General features: G+C 45.9%; 2 pseudogenes; one reads left to right on the top strand and one right to left on the bottom strand.

The window, feature by feature from the left end:
* Window positions 1-2,995: 2,995 nt before the first annotated feature.
* On the bottom strand, window positions 2,996-3,114 carry LOC135052219 (5S ribosomal RNA; annotated as a pseudogene).
* Window positions 3,115-4,696: 1,582 nt separating this feature from the next.
* LOC135052218 (5S ribosomal RNA) lies at window positions 4,697-4,815 on the top strand (annotated as a pseudogene).
* The last annotated feature ends 17,413 nt before the right edge of the window (window positions 4,816-22,228 follow it).

The following is a 22,228-nucleotide window of genomic DNA, read 5'->3' as shown; positions in this document are numbered from 1 at the left end:
CGTGCATTACATCTGGGCAAATTCCAGCACGTCTCATGTTTTGCACATACCTTGAATTTGGTGGTGCAGAATTATTTAAAAAACGACAGGGGCGTGCAAGAGATGCTGTCGGTGGCCCGAAGAATTGCGGGCCACTTTCGGCATTCAGGCACCGCGTACAGAAGACTGGAGCACCACCAAACATTCCTGAACCTGCCCTGCCATCATCTGAAGCAAGAGGTGGTAACGAGGTGGAATTCAACCCTCTATATGCTTCAGAGGATGGAGGAGCAGCAAAAGGCCATTCAAGCCTATACATCTGGCCACGATATAGGCAAAGGAGGTGGAATGCACCTGACTCAAGCGCAGTGGAGAATGATTTCAACGTTGTGCAAGGTTCTGCAACCCTTTGAACTTGCCACACGTGAAGTCAGTTCAGACACTGCCAGCATGAGTCAGGTCATTCCCCTCATCAGGCTTTTGCAGAAGAAGCTGGAGACATTGAAGGAGGAGCTAAAACAGAGCGATTCCGCTAGGCATGTGGGACTTGTGGATGGAGCCCTTAATTCGCTTAACCAGGATTCACGGGTGGTCAATCTGTTGAAATCAGAGCACTACATTTTGGCCACCGTGCTCGATCCTAGATTTAAAACCTACGTTGTATCTCTCTTTCCGGCAGACACAAGTCTGCAGAGGTTCAAAGACCTGCTGGTGAGAAAATTGTCAAGTCAAGCGGAACGTGACCCTTCACCATCTCCTCCTTCACATTCTCCCGCAACTGGGGGTGCGAGGAAAAGGCTAAGAATTCCGAGCCCACCCGCTGGCGGTGATGCAGGGCAGTCTGGAGCGAGTGCTGACATCTGGTCCGGACTGAAGGACCTGCCAACGATTACTGACATGTCGTCTACTGTCACTGCATATGATTCTGTCACCATTGAAAGAATGGTGGAGGATTATATGAGTGACCGCATCCAAGTAGGCACGTCAGAGAGTCTGTACGTATACTGGCAGGAAAAAGAGACAATTTGGAGGCCCTTGCACAAACTGGCTTTATTCTACCTAAGTTGCCCTCCCTCCAGTGTGTACTCCGAATGCAGCCGCTCACCTTGTCAGCAATCGGCGTACGAGGTTACTTCCAGAAAATGTGGAGAAGATGATGTTCATTAAAATTAATTATAATCAATTCCTCCGTGGAGACATTCACCAGCAGCAATTGCCTCCAGAAAGTACACGGGGACCTGAGATGGTAGATTCCAGTGGGGACGAATTAATAATCTGTGAGGAGGGGGATGTACACAGTGAAAGGGGTGAGGAATCGGAGGATGATGATGAGGTGGACATCTTGCCTCTGTAGAGCCAGTTTGTGCAAGGAGAGATTGATTGCTTCTTTTTTGGTGGGGGCCCAAACCAACCAGTCATTTCAGTCACAGTCGTGTGGCAGACCCTGTCACTGAAATGATGGGTTCGTTAAAGTGTGCATGTCCTGTTTATACAACATAAGGGTGGGTGGGAGGGCCCAAGGACAATTCCATCTTGCACCTCTTTTTTCTTTCATTTTTCTTTGCATCATGTGCTGTTTGGGGGCTATTTTTTTGAAGTGCCATCCTGCCTGACACTGCAGTGCCACTCCTAGATGGGCCAGGTGTTTGTGTCGGCCACTTGTGTCACTTAGCTTAGTCACACAGCGACCTTGGTGCGCCTCTTTTTTTCTTTGCATCATGTGCTGTTTGGGGACTATTTTTTTGAAGTGCCATCCTGCCTGACACTGAAGTGCCACTCCTAGATGGGCCAGGTGTTTGTGTCGGCCACTTGTGTCGCTTAGCTTAGTCACACAACGACCTTGGTGCGCCCCTTTTTTTCTTTGCATCATGTGCTGTTTGGGGACAATTTTTTTGAAGTGCCATCCTGCCTGACACTGCAGTGCCACTCCTAGATGGGCCAGGTGTTTGTGTCGGCCACTTGTGTCACTTAGCTTAGTCACACAGCGACCTTGGTGCGCCTCTTTTTTTCTTTGCATCATGTGCTGTTTGGGGACTATTTTTTTGAAGTGCCATCCTGCCTGACACTGAAGTGCCACTCCTAGATGGGCCAGGTGTTTGTGTCGGCCACTTGTGTCGCTTAGCTTAGTCACACAACGACCTTGGTGCGCCCCTTTTTTTCTTTGCATCATGTGCTGTTTGGGGACAATTTTTTTGAAGGGCCATCCTGCCTGACACTGCAGTGCGACTCCTAGATGGTTTATCTACTGAAGATAGTTCCGCAACAGGTTATTTTTTCAGACATTGACCAATAATAGATCTAAGCCTGTGACCGACTTAAGGCTAACAATGTACACTAGGTGTACTGAACTAATTACACGTCGGTGGTGCTCCCAGAGTCAGTAGGTTTAGGCAACAAAACAAAAGAGGAGAAGGACTCTGTGTTGGGGCACTCTTTATCATAAATTCGACACTAAAACTTAACTTTTAATGAACATAGTAAAATATAGTGACTCAAATATGAACAAAAAACATAAATATGAATATTAGTGCATGTTAATGATGCTACTATTATAAGAATATATAAGTGGAACGCCTTGGTGAAAATAATTTGTTGTTAATGCGTCAAACTGGGAGAAACCTGTCTATAATATGAAACAGGTTGTATTTTTAATCCCAGCGGGATAATGACTCGGTTTAGCTTCTCCGTATTGTAAATGCTCCAAGGAGGGAGAGATATCATATAGCAGGTAAAAATGTTGCCTATATAGGTCCTTAAGCACCTGCTGCTCTATGTTTGGGCAGTGGTGTTACCAAAAGGCATTTACTTCAATAATTGTTGTATAATTAGACTTTTTGCGACAGGCAAAAAACTGAAAATACGAGATTGCTGGTTTAATATAAGTATGTATTTAAAGATGAAAATGTAGCATATTCAGCAATCGCAGAGTGAGATATTTAAATTCAAAGCGGATAGAAAGAAGAAATGGATAGAATCAAAGGAGAAGGGGTGTCTTACTTCTGCTGTTCAGCTGGGTTGTTTACTGCACCTGGTGTTCACTGTTGGTCCCCCATACAATTACTGACCAGGCCTGCCACAGTTTAGCTTCCAAGATCGGACGAGATCAGGCGTATTCTGTGGAGTATGGCCGTAATCTGCTGAATGAGAGAGTATGACTACCAAAGTGCTTCTGCTGTCCAGATTAGTGGATGAGAGAGCATTGAAAATATACAGAGTATAATTATCTATGTAAATAGACGAGATGTAAGCTGTGTCTTGAACACATGTGTATGGTAATGTTTGGCTAGTATTGTCGCTAGAAAAAACTTCAATCTCTATGGTGTAAACAGAGTTTGTAACCCATGCTATTATGTTTCCAATAATGAGTCAGCCAGTCAGAAAGAAGAAAAAATCTTAAAAGTTGGTGCTATTCAAAATTTGAAACAGAGTTAGTTTAATCCTTATGGAGACTGATAAGCTAATCACATAACCCTGTCGAGCTAATACCCATCAGATATCAAATTCTTTATCAAGCAAGTTTTTTGCGTGCTTCACAGAACCATATTTTAGCTGATAAGTTAGTACATTTATTTCTGTTGCAAAAAGGTATCAGAAAAGTTTCATAATTTACAGTCCATGGTAAGGAAAAGCTATCATTTTACGGTTATTGCATAATAGTTATGAGCTAATACCCATCAGCCATCAGATGTCGAATTACTTAACTAGCAAGTTTTTTGTGTGCTTACAAAAACCATCATTACCTGATAAAATTAATGCATTTATCTTTATTACAAAAGGAGGTATCAGAGGAGATTGATGGTTTAAAGTCCATAATAAGAAAAAGCTATCATTATACTGTTATTGCATAATTGCTACACTGGTATTACATATTGTTACAGATATCGAGCATTTAGTAAAGGAGGTAGTTATATCAATAAGAGAAAAATAGCAGAATAGATATAAAACATATGGCCCAAATGGGCGCTTACTAAACCGATGTGTCCCTTGTGTGGGAGTGGGCTGCGCAGTCCCACTGGGTCCCACTAACCAAACGGCCCGTTTCACCAATATATAGGCTTGCTCACTGGTCTCCTCTGATACCTCCTTTTGTAACAAAGATAAATGCATTATTTTTATCAGGTAATGATGGTTTTTGTAAGCACACAAAAAACTTGCTAGTTAAGTAATTCGACATCTGATGGGTATTAGCTCATAACTATTATGCAATAACCGTAAAATTATAGCTTTTCCTTACCATGGACTGTAAATTATGAATCTTTTCTGATACCTTTTTGCAACAGAAATAAATGTACTAACTTATCAGCTAAAATATGGTTCTGTGAAGCACGCAAAAAACTTGCTTGATAAAGAATTTGATATCTGATGGGTATTAGCTCGACAGGGTTATGTGATTAGCTTATCAGTCTCCATAAGGATTAAACTAACTCTGTTTCAAATTTTGAATAGCACCAACTTTTAAGATTTTTTCTTCTTTCTGACTGGCTGACTCATTATTGGAAACATAATAGCATGGGTTACAAACTCTGTTTACACAATAGAGATTGAAGTTTTTTCTAGCGACAATACTAGCCAAACATTACCATACACATGTGTTCAAGACACAGCTTACATCTCGTCTATTTACATAGATAATTATACCCTGTATATTTTCAATGCTCTCTCATCCACTAATCTGGACAGCAGAAGCACTTTGGTAGTCATACTCTCTCATTCAGCAGATTACGGCCATACTCCACAGAATACGCCTGATCTCGTCCGATCTTGGAAGCTAAACTGTGGCAGGCCTGGTCAGTAATTGTATGGGGGACCAACAGTGAACACCAGGTGCAGTAAACAACCCAGCTGAACAGCAGAAGTAAGACACCCCTTCTCCTTTGATTCTATCCATTTCTTCTTTCTATCCGCTTTGAATTTAAATATCTCACTCTGCGATTGCTGAATATGCTACATTTTCATCTTTAAATGCATACTTATATTAAACCAGCAATCTCGTATTTTCAGTTTTTTGCCTGTCGCAAAAAGTCTAATTATACAACAATTATTGAAGTAAATGCCTTTTGGCAACACCACTGCCCAAACATAGAGCAGCAGGTGCTTAAGGACCTATATAGGCAACATTTTTACCTGCTATATGATATCTCTCCCTCCTTGGAGCATTTACAATACGGAGAAGCTAAACCGAGTCATTATCCCGCTGGGATTAAAAATACAACCTGTTTCATATTATAGACAGGTTTCTCCCAGTTTGACGCATTAACAACAAATTATTTTCACCAAGGCGTTCCACTTATATATTCTTATAATAGTAGCATCATTAACATGCACTAATATTCATATTTATGTTTTTTGTTCATATTTGAGTCACTATATTTTACTATGTTCATTAAAAGTTAAGTTTTAGGGGGCGTGGCCTAGCGGGACTTAGGAGTAGATGCACGGTGCCTGAGCTCCTGCTAAGAAGCTACTAACTTCAGCTTTCTAGGTGCCTACCTGCCCTCTAATTTGCCCCCAGTGCACCCACAAGACCCCCACAGCGTAAGGTGGTGAGCTGCGAAGCCGGAGTGTAGGTTACTCCTGCACTTGCGGGTTGCGGCCTCCACCCGGGGTGAAGCCGGGACCTAAATTTGAGTGTCAGCCGACCGGGCTACAGTGCGCTCTGGGCGCTACGTGCCGCCACACAGCCGGCAACAACGATATACCCCCCGCCTGGGAAGCCTTACCGGTAGAAGCGGCGGCGAAAACGAGCCCCAGGAACTACGGGCTAGCCACCGAGAAGTGCCGCGGCCCTGCTCGGGAGGACCCGGTGGTGGCGGCCATCTTGGGAGAGGCGGGCGAGGAACTGCGGGAGCTGAGATTACACGGACGACCCCCGTTAGCGGCAGACATCCCGCCATCGGCGCCTGGCCGAGGGCTGAGGAGGCGGTATAGAGTCCCCATTCAGGCTGACGGACCACGGGCAGCGGTGGAAGGAGGTGAGGCCCGTTTGAGCTGGAGAGCGGCGGCCATCTTGGAGGGGGCAAGGTCAGCACTCACTATAGAGATCCTGCTGATCCCCACCAGTCCTGTACAATCACAGCCTGAGGTACTTTGTTCTGTATATATGCTGGGTGCTGGCTTATATGGTGCATTCAACACCTCGTACCTTTTTACACCTATCCAGCATTCCATAAGCATTGCCTAGTCCTCACCCACTACACCGTGCGTCAGAGCCCCTTGCTGGAAGTCCATATACAGCATCTACCTCACCTGATACACAGGGGCACTATCTGGTAAGAAAGTGGCAACGTTGGCTCCCTGTAGCGGTGCATGCTACGGCACATATAGGATGTAGACACCTCTTCAATGAATCCTCATCGTCACCCCCCGCAATCATTTTAGCTGATGTAATCACGCACATGACGTAAGAAGATATCTGCAGTCCTAGGCCTTAGACGGAATTCTCCTTTCTACTGGGATTCTCCCATTCCCTCAAAGTAATACATGATGGCTCCAAGAAAGAATAAAGTCTCCAAATCAATCTCTCAAGTTGCCTTTTTCAAGCCTTCCCCCTATCGAAATAAGTCTCAGGGGCCTGGGTCTTCTACCCCCGGGTCGGATCCCCCGCCCACAACTTCATCGCCCCTGATGGCTCTATCTTCATCCCAGGATTCCCCCCCCCTCTCCTCGCCTGGAGGACAGCGAAGCCTTAATGGTGGGCGCCATGAAGCTATTGTTACACCAGTTTAAAGATGAGGTGGCGTCTGAATTTCGTACTATGTTGCAATCTTGCCAGCGTTCCGTTGAGGATTTGGGCGAGAGGACCCGACACTTGGAAACTAAGATGGGGGAGGTAGCAGGCTCTCATAATACTCTTATCGATTCCCATGATACTCTTGAAGGGGAAGTGGCGGCTCTGCGGGACAAAGTAGCGGACTTGGAGGACCGCTCACGCAGAAATAATCTCAAGCTCAGAGGGGTACCGGAATCCGTATCTAATAGCAGCCTGCATGACTATACAATCGAAATATTCAAGAAGCTGCTACCCTCCGCTACATCTGCGGACTTGATATTGGACCGTATCCATAGGGTCCCGAAGGCCCGCAGTGCTCCCGAAGGGGCGTCGAGAGATGTTTTAATGAGAGTCCATTTCTTTCATATTAAGGAATCCCTGCTTAAAGCGGCTAGACCTACCTCAGAAACGGCGAGAGCTCTGGGCCAGCTTCAACTTTTCGGAGACTTATCACACTACACCCTCACCAGGAGACGTTCCTTTCAGCCTGTCACCGCGGCCCTTAGGAAAGCTGGAATCGTATATAGATGGGGTTTCCCTACGCGTCTACTGATTTCTAGGGAAGGCTCCACGATAGTGGTGTCTTCGGTCGAGGACGGTATGAGACTTCTTCACAAATGGAATATAGCTGGAGATCAGGGGTCCGGCTCTCCTGACCGCCGACTTCAGCCGGACTGGTCGACGGTTGGGAAGTAGGCCCTTCTCACTGCGGTGTTTTCCCTGCCATGAATGTCCATTTATAGGACTAGCGTTGTTTCCATACGATTGTACTAATTTCAGGGCTTATTACAAGTTACATGCCTGGTTATTACATGTTTTACACCCCCTAGACTAATGTACGGCAGGGTTTTTTTTGTTTCTCCTTAAAGGTTGTGGTGGTTTCACGGGCTCCTAGACTGGTCTGTATGCTCTTCTCTGAGCCCTTTTATTGCTGTACTTACAGTATTGCTCTGTGCCGGTTCCGGGAGCCTGTGACTCATTACAAATTAACCTATCATACCATTCTTAATGACATTCCGTTTATATGCCATGTGCGATTGAATATACAGTTTACAAATATTTGATTATTTGATTGCGGGGAGGTTGGCCACTAACCTCCCAACTTTGTTTGGTGAGGCGCTGTATGTTTTGGCGCCTTACTATGGCTTCGTCTCTACACGGAGTCGACTTTCCTTGTTTTGTGTACTATATTTTTCTCTTTTCTCTCTTTGTCCTCCTCAGTGTGTCTCCTTTTGTGTCTCGTCCTCCCCCATGTCTTTTTTCTTCTTTCAAATGTGTTCAGGGAATTGTACCTTTTAATCACATTTCTTGGTTTCAGAGGATGCTCCGCCTCCTGGTTAGTTTATTATGGTTAACTTGGTATCATTGAACGTTAAGGGATTGAATTCCCCACAGAAGCGTAGACTGGCCTTATCTTCCTTCTATAAAATGAAGGCGAATGTGGTCGCTATCCAGGAAACCCATTTTAGGAATTAGACCCCCCTAGATTCTATGATAATCACTTCCCTACCTGCTACATGGCCAACAGCCCTCGTAAAAAAAGCCGGAGTGGCTATACTAATCTCTCGTGACTGCCAATTCACTTTAGAATCCCAAATTGTAGACCCCGAAGGAAGGTATTTAGTATTAATCAGTAAGCTTGAAGATACTGTTGTCACCTTGGCCTCCTGCTATGCGCCCAACTCTGGTCAACTCTCCTTCTGTAGGAATCTGTTCTCCCTGATACAGAAGCACGCTAAAGGTGCAGTCATGCTACTGGGGGACTTCAACTTGGTTGTAGACCCCTCCGTTGATAGATCTCTCCCCACCAGAAGTCCCTTGGCTAAATCCAGAACTTCCCCTATTAATACCCCTGGGCTTCGCCAATTGCTAGGAGAGTACGAACTCTACGATGCGTGGAGAACTAAACACCCTACGGTTAGGGATTGCTCCTTTTATTCGCATGTCCACTCCTTATACTTTAGGATTGATCTCGTATTAACTGACAGAGTGTCACTCCCGGCCATTATGAAAATTAACATACTACCGATGACATGGTCTGACCATTCTCCGCTGAAGGTAGTGTGGAAGCTCAGGGCCCGTAAAGTGTCTCCGGGCCCTTGGAGACTAGGAAACTTCTTGTTATGCCATCAAGAAGCTTTACTTGCCGTTCAAAAAACCTTAAGGATATATTTAGAAACTAACACACCCGAAGATACCTCAGTCTTTAATAATTGGTGCTCTTGTAAGACTGTAGTGCGGGGGGCTGCCATTCAGGCCGCTTCACGGCTGAAACGTTCTCAAAATGCTGAACGTGCTGAAGCCGAGAGCGAAGTTGCAAAACTAGAAATAGCACATAAGGCTGACCCACATAATAGAACTACCTTTAAGCTTTTGCTGGCTGCAAGGGAAAGGGTGAACACTTTTTCTCTACGGGAAGTACAACGCAACCTCGCTCGATTGAATCAGAGATTCTATGTATTTGGAAATAAGGCAGGGCGCCTCTTGGCACGGAAACTAAGAGGTAGGCGGGCTAAGGCCAGAATCCACTTTGTCTACTCTCCCACGGGTTCAAGAGTCTCTGACCCATATAGAATAGCAGATACTTTCGCAGAGTATTACTCCCGACTCTACAACTTACAGTCAGACCCTGATACCGCCCAACCTATTGAAGCTGAAATCCAGTCCTTTTTAAAAAACCTATCCCTACCGACACTGGACTCCGAGACCTGCCTGTCCCTTGGCTCCCCCTGGACTATGTCTGAAATTGAGGCAGCTATTGACGGTCTCCCACGAGATAAAGCACCGGGCCCAGACGGTTTTCCATCTAATTTCTACAAAACCTATAAAGCAGACTTGGCTCCAGTGTTATTGGCTGTCTTTAACGAGGCGTCAGAGGCTGGGAGGTTCCCGAAAGAGATGGTTGAAGCGAGGATAGTAGCTATCCCTAAGCCGGGTAAATCTCCCTCATCCGTTCAAAATTACAGACCGATAGCTCTGTTGAATACAGACTTAAAGCTTTTTGCTAAGATAATCGCTAATCGTCTTTGCCCCTTATTGCCTTCCCTTATAGCTGCTGACCAGGTTGGCTTCGTCCCGGGCAGGCAGGCCCCGGACAACACTCGGAGAGTTTATAATGTCATTGAGTATTGTAATGTTAATAGAGCGCCCCTCCTCGTCCTATCGTTAGACGCTGAGAAGGCGTTTGATAGGCTACACTGGGGGTATCTAAGATCAGTTCTGAGTAAGTTTGGATTCCAGGGTAGGTTTCTAGATTCCATCTTTGCATTATATTCTGCCCCCTCCGCCAAGGTGTATGTCAATGGGTGTCTGTCCAGGGATTTCGAAATTCTAAATGGCACAAGACAGGGGTGTCCTTTGTCTCCCCTGATTTTCGCTCTGGCTATTGAACCCCTGGCTGAGACTATTAGGACTGACACAGAAGTCTCGGGACCCGAGATAGGGGGACTGAGTCATAAAGTCAACCTCTTCGCAGATGATATTCTAGTATGCTTGACAAACCCCGAATCCTCCCTTATCGGACTCCATGCCATATTAGATAGGTACTCCAGATTGTCATTCTATAAATTGAATACTTCCAAAACGGAAGCTCTACCGCTTCATATCCAGCCACATATCCTGGCCTTACTTAAGGATAGATACAGATATGCTTGGCAGGTGAAATCTATTAAATATTTAGGTATACATCTTTCACTTGATAAAGACCTTTATGATTGTAACTACACACCTTTATTTAGCGCCTTCGACAAATTGATTAAAGAGTGGTCTCTACATGAAATCTCCTGGCTGGGGCGTGTCTCTGCAACAAAGATGGTACTGCTACCGAAACTCCTCTACCTGTTTCTGGCCATCCCCCGCCACTTCCCTAAAGCTCTTAGTGTTAAGGCTAATAAAACGTTATCACACTTTATCTGGAAGGAAGCGAAACCGCGGATCTCTAGGCAGGTTTTGTCATTGCCCAAGGGCTTTGGTGGGGTTGCTTACCCCAACTTAGATGCATATCACTCCGCATGCCTTCTCAGCCAGGCCCGAGATTAGTTTGTCGATCACTCCCCCAAACCATGGGTAGTTATTGAAAAAGCCTTCTTAGGGCAGATTAATATTACAGACCTATTTCTATTACCTATGCATAGTGTTCCGAAATGGATAGGTCCTGGGGACGCGATTAGATGTACTCTGAAGCTATGGCACTCCGTGGTTGAGTCTGACCCAACTATAACGTTACCTGCAGCGGACCTGTCTATCAGAACGATTGCTTGTAATATCCCTGATCTTGTTTTGGACGCCTGGATTGACGCTGGAGTTGGGAGACTGAAAGATCTTTTTTTGAATAATAGCTTGATCCCGTTCTCCCGGCTTCAGTCTCGGTTTGGGATTTCGAGACATGACTTTTTCAAGTATCTACAGATACGCCATTGGCTCCAATCGTATGTTAACGGGTCTAGAAGCCCACTCCCCCTACCTGCTGTTATGCTCTCTAGATTGTAATCCCCTGGTCATAGGGGTGGGATATCCAGGTGGTATCAGTATATTGTTCTTTTGAATAAAAAAGGTAAACTACCTGCGCAGTTTAAGTGGGAGAGAGATCTCTCTATTGTACTTCGAGAGGAAGAGTGGGATACAATTTCATCACTGTGCTTTAAAATCTCTAAATGTCTCCAGCACTCAGAAATGTTCTATAAATTATGCAATAGGGCGTACTTCACTCCGCAGCGGCTTCACCACATCTGGCCCTCGACTTCCCAGCTATGCTGGAGAAAATGTGGTGGCGAGGGCTCCATTCTACATATTTTTTGGGACTGTCCAATCTTGAGGCCTCTGTGGACGGAAGTATTCTCTCTTTTGGGGGAGCTAGTGGGAACGACAGTGCCATTGGATCCACTGTTTGCCCTATTTCACTACCCTTCTCACACTCTCCTCAGCTGCGACAGGTATATCGTAGGACATGTCTTAATATCAGCTAAGGCAGCAATAGGCCAACTGTGGAAATCACAGTCCATACCTCACATTCAGACGGTTATTAATAATACCCATAAGCATTTTCTGTTTGAAACAGCGGGATGTGTGTATTCTTCTTCCCCCTCTTCTATATACATGAGGTGGTTTAAATGGAGTGAATTCCGGGAGAGACAGGGTCACTCCGTAATTTTTAGTGATCCCATTGACACGGCAATTCTGCATTCTTCACAACCTGATAACACCTAGTGGTGCAGATGCCCCCTAACTAACTAACTAACTAACTAACTAACTAACCAACCAGCTATCTATCTCTAGGTTACAACATTTGTGTAAGGTGCTCCCCTGTTACGCATATTCTCATCTCCTTGACGATACGTCTTTTGCCCTCATGTGTCACTGTCTTGTTCTGTTTTTCCATCTCTACTGCTCTTTCTATTCTGTTATTCTTAAGGTTATAGTTATGACAGATAGTTGAGAGAATCAGTGTACACGATTAGTGAACTACTGTAAGCTTCTAGATTCAGAGTTGGTTTATATGATTGGACCTACTGTAATTAGCTCAATGCTGTACTCATTATATGACCTTTGTTCGTGTACATTTCTCAGATTTTTCTTCTCTATACTTGGAAATTAATAAAAAATCATTATTGAAAAAAAAAAAGTTAAGTTTTAGTGTCGAATTTGTGATAAAGAGTGCCCCAACACAGAGTCCTTCTCCTCTTTTGTTTTGTTGCCACTCCTAGATGGGCCAGGTTTTTGTGTCGGCCACTTGTGTCGCTTAGTTTAGCCATCCAGCGACCTCGGTGCAAATTTTAGGACTAAAAATAATATTGTGAGGTGTGAGGTGTTCAGAATAGACTGGAAATGAGTGGAAATTATGGTTATTGAGGTTAATAATACTATGGGATCAAAATGACCCCCAAATTCTATGATTTAAGCTGTTTTTTAGGGTTTTTTGAAAAAAACACCCGAATCCAAAAAACACCCGAATCCGACAAAAAATTTTCGGTGAGGTTTTGACAAAACGCGTCCGAATCCAAAACACGGCCGCGGAACCGAACCCAAAACCAAAACACAAAACCCGAAAAATTTCCGGTGCACATCTCTAGTTTTCACCATCTTCACACTATGCAGTGCACTCTACAATACGCAATAATAAGACTCAAGTACATGTACAGTACAGTAGTAACAGTACAGTAGCAAATTATGGTTCAATTATAGTACTACAGGGCTTTGTATGAGGGGGTGCAAGCTTGTTCGTTAAGTACAGTACTGTAAATGTCTGGCGAGTGTTAAATTACAGTACATACTGTACTGTAGACGTGAGTCGCAGACATGGCCACATTACAATGCCAGGGGCTGGGATTTCATGTAGAACATACTGTAGCAGCATGTTAGGCAGTGAAAACAGTGGAGAAGTGAAGCAATCAGCATTGTGGTAACATTTATAAATTGCATACTATAGTATAAAATTATACCGAGAATCTGATTGGTTGCCATGGGTAACTACTCCACTTTTTCATGTTTGTCACTACTTCATGACTAAGGGGCTAATTCCGGCCTGATCATAGTCCTGCAAAATGTTGCAGGGCTACGATCAGGCACACAGATATGGTATGCGGGGTGACTAGCCCCCAGGGTTGTATTTAGGGGTCAGAGCAGCCCTGGCAAAGTAAAGAACTGGTGCCCCCTCATATTTGAAATAGGGAAGGCACGTGTGGCAAAAAAGGGGCGTGTCCACTCAATAGTACCCCAAATCAAATTACAGCACACAACAATAGTGTGCCTTACTCACATAACGGAGCACAGTAATGTACAGGACATTATTCACGTTATGCTACACAGTAGTACTATGGGCATCTGCAGACTCCATGTTTGGGACCCGTCCTCTCTCGTAGCCGTCACCACTGCTGCTAGCGCTCTGAGTGCCAGAGTCTACTCAGAAAAATGGCCGCTGCGCCATTATTTCAAAGTCCAACGCACACTCTGTAGACTCTGGCACTGTGCCAGTCTCTAGTGATCAGTTTAATAGCAGCGACAGTCACAGCTACAGGAGGGGATTGTGCCCACACACAGTCAGCGATGTACTCATTGATATATGAGCCCAATGTACTGTATTTGCTTAGCCCTTCTATTTTGGGTATACAGTATCTGAATGAGCCTAATAAGAAGTACAGTATACTGTTAGATGCAGTATGATCCTGCCTGTTCCAGGTGACACATTCACCCAATGTGACTGCATTCTGCCATGCAATCTTGGGTGATAAATACAATATTTAATACACCAATGCATTTCATTGTGTTCTAGGACTAATGACATCCAAACAATGATATGAATTCAAACAAAATACAGTATTTAAAGAAGGGGACATTTGTGGGTAGTAACTGGCCGTTTTCTGAGGAATAATACAGGCCTTTCCAAACATTTTCTGGGCGAGTGTGTAACATCAGAGCCAGCCTGATCAGATGGAGTGAAAGGAGGTCATCTATTGTTTAGAAATTCAGTATCTGCATATGGATGTGTATTCTGGGCTAATTGGATTAACTCTTTTGGAGTGAAAGGAGACATCATCTATTGTTTAGAAATACAGTATGTTTGCCTGGGGGGAGGGTTGCCATGCATAGCAGGGGGCATAGCAACAGGGGGGACAACTACTGGGGCACAGCGGGTGGTCTTCAGTATGCCGGCACTTGGGATCCTGGCGCACAGTATACTGGTGCCGGATTCCCGACAGCTGGCATACCGACACTTATTCTCCCTTGTGGGGGTCCACACCCCCCCTGGAGGGAGAATAAAATAGCGTGGCGCGCGTAGCGCACCACTGTGCCCGCAGCGTGGCGAGAGCAGGGGCTCATTTGCGATCGCCACACTGTCGATATGCCGGCGGTCAGGCTCCCGGCGCCAGTATGCTTGTTGCCGGGAGCCCGACCGCCGGCATACCATACTATACCCGGGCACAGCTACAGGGGGCACAGTAACAGGGGGCAAATCTACTGGGGGGAAAAGCAACAGGGGGCACAACTAATGGGGGCAAAGCAACAGAGGGCACAACTACTGGGGCAAATCTACTGGGGGCAAAGCAACAGGGCACACTGTTAATAAATGCTAGCCATCACCTTTGGTGAAACACCTTCATATTCAAATAACTACAGTACACTGTAGTTCCCCACAGGTAATTTAATTATTTCAGGAATAAAGTATTTTGTCGCTCCAGTGGAGAGGGTCATGTTGGGAGGTACAGTATGATACAGTGCAGTAGCAGCAGGGGGCTTAGGGGTCTATTTACTAAGCCTTGGATGGAGATAAAGTGGTAGAAGATAAAGGGTAACATGTACTTAGCAGCGATAAAAGTGGAGAAGTGAGCCAGTGGAGAAGTTGCCCATGGCAACCAATAAGCATTAACGTAACATTAATAAGTTGCATACTATAAAAGTATACAGAGCAACTGATTGGTTGCCATAGGCACCTTCTCCACTGGCTTTCTTCTCCACTTTTATCACTGCTTAGTAGATGTTCCCCAAAGTACCAGCCAATCAGATCCTACAGTAACTGCCATGTAACTGGACGTAGCATTAGTGTATACTTTAAATGCAGAAATCAGTGGCATACTGCATAATGTACAAATGACCTGTACTTACTGTGCTTACTATACCAGCGAGATGATCCTTCAGTAGAAAAAGTTTGTGGTAGAAAAAGTAGAATACAGCAACAACTTGACTTTGAAGTCAGCAGAAGTGGCAGAATGTATCTCAAGGGCTTGTATGGGTGATACGGCCGAAGAGATGAATCCAGTAGCAAGTCTACACTGGAAGATGCAGAATCACAGAATGGATAGCTTCTTGTGTCTACAAAGTGGCTTTATACAGTATGAGGTGTCTATAAAGTGTGTGGCCACTCTGTCTGCGGTGCCACCAAGTCTGTAATACCAATTATCAAAAAGGAAGACTCATTTGTGTGAGCTCTTAGCGGCTGACACCTTAGACAATGCTGCTAAGTGCCATTGTGTGCATTGCCGGTGGGTCTGCCGTGCTATTGGTCGAACACAATGCAAATGCACCTGTATCAAAATTTGGAAAATAATGTCATCCTTTGTCATACAGTATTTGATAGCAAGTTAACATGGAGTGTTTATGCTAATGCTACCTGGCTATTTGTACAGAACATAACGACAATATATATAGCTAGCGTGATCGGGCGGCAGTGTGCCTATAGACCATCTGGTAGTCATACTGTGCATTCATGAGATACTGTAGGTCCCCAGTTGCACTTTGCATTCAATATTTCTGCCCATTTGAAACAACAGAGACACAAAGCTAGTCCGAAATAGGATTGCTGCTTATGCTAATGTTATCCATCATTTTGTACACAACGTAACGACTAGATGAATAGCGTGAACAGGGCTGCAGCGTGGCCTTGTATTTAGTAGAAGCGGACTTTTTTTATATAATGAGAAGTAGAAACTTAAAACACTAAATAACTTTATTGTATTAAAAAAGAATAAAAAAATTAAAAAGAAGATTTTACTTACTGGTAAATCTATTTCTCGTAGTCCGTAGTGGATGCTGGGGACTCCGTAAGGACCATGGGGAATAGACAAGCTCCGCAGGAGACATGGGCACTTTAAGAAAGAATTTATATTCTGGTGTGCTCTGGCTCCTCCCTCTATGTCCCTACTCCAGACCTCAGTTAGAGAAACTGTGCCTGGAAGAGCTGACAGTACAAGGAAAGGATTTTGATAATCCAGGGTAAGACTCATACCAGCCACACCAATCACACCGTATAACTCGTGATAACCTTACCCAGTTAACAGTATGAACAACAGAGCATCAGTTCAACCCTGATGCAACTATAACATAACCCTTATTTAAGCAATAACTATATACAAGCATTGCAGAAGAAGTCCGCACTTGGGACGGGCGCCCAGCATCCACTACGGACTACGAGAAATAGATTTACCGGTAAGTAAAATCTTATTTTCTCTAACGTCCTAGTGGATGCTGGGGACTCCGTAAGGACCATGGGGATTATACCAAAGCTCCCAAACGGGTGGGAGAGTGCGGATGACTCTGCAGCACCGATTGAGCAAACACAAGGTCCTCCTCAGCCAGGGTATCAAACTTGTAGAACTTTGCAAAAGTGTTTGAACCTGACCAAGTAGCCGCTCGGCAAAGCTGTAATGCCGAGACCCCTCGGGCAGCCGCCCAAGAAGAGCCCACCTTCCTAGTGGAATGGGCCTTAACCGATTTAGGCAGCGGCAATCCAGCCGCAGAATGAGCCTGCTGAATCGTGTTACAGATCCAGCGAGCAATAGTTTGCTTTGAAGCAGGCGCCCCAAGCTTGTTGGAAGCATACAGGATAAACAAAGATTCTGTTTTCCTGACCCTAGCCGTTCTGGCTACATAAACCTTCAAAGCCCTGACCACATCAAGTAACTCGGAATCCTCCAAGTCAGTAGTAGCCACATGCACCACAATAGGTTGGTTTATATGAAAGGATGAAACCACTTTCGGCAGAAATTATGGGCAGGTCCGCAATTCTGCTCTATCCGCATGGAAAACCAGATAGGGGCTTTTATGTGACAAAGCCACCAATTCTGACACACGCCTAGCCGAAGCCAAGGCTAGTAGCATGACCACCTTCCACGTGAGATATTTCAATTCCACCGTTTTGAGTGGTTCAAACCAGTGTGATTTCAGGAAACTCAACACCACGTTAAGATCCCAAGGTGCCACTGGAGGCACAAAAGGGGGCTGAATATGCAGCACTCCCTTTATAAACGTCTGAACTTCAGGTAGAGACGCCAGTTCTTTTTGAAAGAAAATGGATAGGGCCGAAATCTGGACCTTAATGGAACCCAATTTCAGGCCCAAAGTCACTCCCAACTGTAGGAAGTGAAGGAAACGGCCCAGCTGGAATTCCTCTGTAGGGGCATTCCTGGCCTCACACCAAGCAACATATTTTCGCCATATACGGTGATAATGTTGAGCCGTCACGTCCTTCCTAGCCTTTATCAGCGTAGGAATAACCTCATCCGGAATGCCTTTTTCTGCTAGGATCCGGCGTTCAACCGCCATGCCGTCAAACGCAGCCGCGGTAAGTCTTGGAACAGACAGGGCCCCTGCTGCAACAAGTCCTGTCTTAGAGGCAGAGGCCACGGGTCCTCTGTGAGCATTTCTTGCAGATCTGGATACCAAGTCCTTCTTGGCCAATCCGGAACAATGAGTATTGTTCTCACTCCTCTTTTTCTTATGATTCTCAGCACCTTGGGTATGAGAGGAAGAGGAGGAAATACATAGACCGACTGGAACACCCACGGTGTCACCAGTGCGTCCACAGCTATTACCTGAGGGTCTCTTGACCTGGCGCAATACCGCTGTAGCTTTTTGTTGAGGCGGGATGCCATCATGTCCACCTGTGGCAGTTCCCACCGACTTGCAATTTGCGTGAAGACTTCTTGATGAAGTCCCCACTCTCCCGGGTGGAGGTCGTGTCTGCTGAGGAAGTCTGCTTCCCAGTTGTCCACTCCCGGAATGAACACTGCTGACAGTGCGCTTACGTGATTCTCTGCCCAGCAAAGAATTCTGGTGGCTTCCACCATCGCCACCCTGCTCCTTGTGCCGCCTTGTCGGTTTACATGAGCCACAGCGGTGATGTTGTCTGACTGAATCAGAACCGGTTGGTCGCGAAGCAGGGTCTCCGCTTGACGTAGGGCGTTGTATATGGCCCTTAGTTCCAGGATGTTGATGTGAAGGCAAGTCTCCTGACTTGACCACAGACCTTGGAAATTTCTTCCCTGTGTGACTGCCCCCCACCCTCGGAGGCTTGCATCCGTGGTCACCAGGACACAGTCCAATGCCGAATCTGTGGCCCTCGAGAAGGTGAGCACTCTGCAGCCACCACAGGAGAGACACCCTGGCCCTGGGGGATAGGGTGATTAACCGATGCATCTGAAGATGTGATCCGGACCATTTGTCCAGTAAATCCCATTGAAAGGTCCTCGCATGGAACCTGCCGAAGGGAATGGCCTCGTATGATGCCACCATCTTTCCCAGGACTCGAGTGCAGTGATGCACCGACACCTGTTTTGGTTTTAATAGGTTTCTGACCAGTGTCATGAGTTCCTGAGCCTTCTCCATCGGGAGATAAACCCTTTTCTGGTCTGTGTCCAGAATCATGCCCAGGAAAGGCAGACGAGTTGTAGGAATCAACTGCGACTTTGGAATATTTAGAATCCAGCCGTGTTGTTGTAACACTTCCAGAGAGCGTGCTACGCTGATCAGCAACTGCTCTCTTGACCTCACTTTTATGAGGAGATCGTCCAAGTATGGGATAATTGTGACCCCTTGCTTCCGCAGGAGTACCATCATTTCCGCCATTACCTTGGTAAATATTCTCGGTGCCATGGAGAGACCAAACGGCAACGTCTGAAATTGGTAATGACAATCCTGTACCACAAATCTGAGGTACGCCTGATGAGGTGGATAAATGGGGACATGAAGGTACGCATCCTTTATGTCCAGAGACACCATAAAATCCCCCCCTTCCAGGCTTGCGATGACCGCTCTGAGCGATTCCATCTTAAACTTGAACCTTTTCAGGTATATGTTCAGGGATTTTAAATTCAATATGGGTCTGACCGAACCGTCCGGTTTCGGTACTACAAACATGGTCGAATAATAACCCCTTCCTTGTTGAAGGAGGGGAACCTTGACCACACCTATTGAAGATACAATTTGTGAATTGCAGTTAACACTATTTCCCTCTCGAGGGGGGAAGCTGGCAGGGCCGATTTGAGGTATCAGTGAGGGGGCATCTCTTCGAATTCCAGCTTGTATCCCTGAGACACAATCTCTATTGCCCAGGGATCCAACTGGGAGTGAACCCACTTGTGGCTGAAATTTCGGAGACGCGCCCCCACCGGGCCTAGCTCCGCCTGTGGAGTCCCAGCGTCATGCGGTGGATTTAGTGGAAGACTTCTGTTCCTGGGAACTAGCTGCGTTGTGCAGCTTCCTTCCTCTGCCCCTGCCCCTGGCAAAAAAGGACGCACCTCGGACTTTCTTGCCTTTCTGTGATCGAAAGGACTGCATTTGGTAATACGGTGCTTTCTTAGGTTGTGAGGAAACATATGGCAAAAAATTTGACTTTCCAGCAGTAGCTGTGGAGACCAGGTCCGAGAGACCCTCCCCAAACAATTCCTCACCCTTGTAAGGTAAAACCTCCATGTGCCTTTTTGAGTCGGCATCACCTGTCCATTGCCGAGTCCACAGGACCCTTCTGGCAGAAATCGACATAGCATTTATTCTAAAAAAAAAAAAGTAGCTGCTTACTCTAATGTGATCCTGCAATTTGTACACACTGTAACGACACACTTTGCATTCAATATTTCCGCCAAAGCTAGTCCGAAATATGAATGCTGTTATGCTAATACTAAAACGACAATATCCATATCTAGCGTGATCGGGCGGCAGTGTGGCTGTAGACCATCTGGGAGTCATATTAATGCTATCCGGTATTTTGTACACAACGTAACGAAAAAATTAATTGACTGAATGGGCGGCAGCGTGGCACTTAGGGAGGCCAATGCCGGGATCGGGATCGGCGGGATCCCGGGATTTAGGCCCAAAAACGTCCTCAGGACGCTCAGACGCTGCCCGGCTCCCTCCTCCTGTCTCCCCCTGCGCAGCGTGACCTGTGCCTGTGAGGTCACGCTGCGCTGTCAGCAGCCGCAGAGCCGGAAAGTACGGCGGACTTCACCCGCCGCCTTGTCCCGGCTCCCCCTGCATTCACCCGCCGCCTCCTCCCGGCTCCCCAGCACTCACCCGCCGGCTCCCAAGCTCTCAACCGCCGGCTCCCCAGCACTCACCCGCCGGCTCCCAAGCACTCAACCGCCGGATCTTCCTCACCCGCTATCTCGCTGTGCAGGTTTGTAGGGTTTTTTATGTCTGCAGGGCGGGTGAGGAGGGGCGGGGCGATGGCCGGACACAGTCCAAAGCCAATTCCGGGTATCCCGGGAATCCCGGGATTGACCATTTTTCATTCCCGATACCCGGGATTGAAAAAATGGCCTGGGATTGGCTTCCCTAGTGGCACTGTAATTTGTGGAAAGGGATTTTTTTATAAAGGGAAGAATGTGATTGGCCAGCCTTTCACAGATCACTGCTTACTGCCACAGCATTGTATTCAGCACTGTAGTCTCAATGTGGAGCATTCGCCACCCAGCGGTTAAACTGTGTATTACATGGCGCGGGACATAACGCACACCATAACGTTATTTCCAACTCGCGACACAGGGCCCTAAATAGTGCACTATGAGCAACGCTGTATGAGGATACATCTGTATGTGTCGGATATCCTATCACCATTTGTAAGAATTAAATCTAATATTGAGTCTTTGCGAGTGGGCTCCCTCACCAATTGCTTGAGAGATGCTCCCTGTAAGGAATGTAGAAATTTGCCACTTGTAGCTGAACTAGCAAAAGACCCCTCCCAATTTACATCAGGTAAATTAAAGTCTCCCATGATTATGACTTCTCCCTTTAAAGCCATTTTAGTGATGTCCAACAATAGGTTCCTGTCCAAATCCTGCCCCTGGCCTGGTGGTCTATAGATCACCCCAATGCGAATAATGTCCTTCTCTGCGGTTTCTATGGTGACCCAAAGGGCCTCAGTTTTGTCTTCAATATTTTGTATTAAAGTAGCATTTATGCTTTTTTTCACATACATTGCTACCCCTCCTCCCATTCTTCCTATTCTATCCTTCCTAAATAAATTGTATCCTGGTATAACTATGTCCCAGTCATGATTCTCATTGCACCATGCCTCTGTAATTGCCACAAAATCCAGGTTATCCCTTGTCATTATTGCAATTAGCTCTGGAATTTTGTCTCCTAAGCTCCTAGAATTTGCACACATAGCTTTAAGAATTTTGTCTGTGCATTTGTTATTAGTAGCCATGTCCAGACAGTACAAAATAAATGACAAGTTTAAAGTTGAAATTACCTGTTTGGGGATGTTGCTCACTGTTTGTTTGTTTTTTTTACTAATCAGGAATCACACTCTGTCCTTTACACCACGACTACACCTCAGTAAATGTAAAGATATAGTACCCTGACCACAATGGCCAAATGATCAAAGGATTATATTGGTCCCTGCGGCCCTGGCATTAAATCACCAGCTAGTCACCCCTGGCCAGGGTACCCTGGAGGAGTGGGGACCCCTTAAATCAAGGGGTCCCCCCTCCAGCCACCCAAGGGCCAGGGGTGAAGCCCGAGGCTGTCCCCCATCCAAGGGCGGCGGATGGGGGGCTGATAGCCTTTTGTTTAAAAATAAGAATATTGTTTTTTGTAGCAGTACTACAAGTCCCAGCAAGCCTCCCCCGCAAGCTGGTACTTGGAGAACCACAAGTACCAGCATGCGGGGGGAAACAGGCCCGCTGGTACCTGTAGTTCTACTACAAAAAAATACCCAAATAAAAACAAAACACACACCTTGAAAGTACAATTTTATTACATACATGCACA

The sequence above is a fragment of the Pseudophryne corroboree genome, chromosome 2 (genome assembly GCF_028390025.1).
Source record: "Pseudophryne corroboree isolate aPseCor3 chromosome 2, aPseCor3.hap2, whole genome shotgun sequence".
NCBI classification, from domain to species: Eukaryota; Metazoa; Chordata; class Amphibia; order Anura; family Myobatrachidae; genus Pseudophryne; species Pseudophryne corroboree.
Note: the sequence above shows the minus strand (reverse complement) of the source record. Positions and strands in the feature narration are given on the sequence as shown.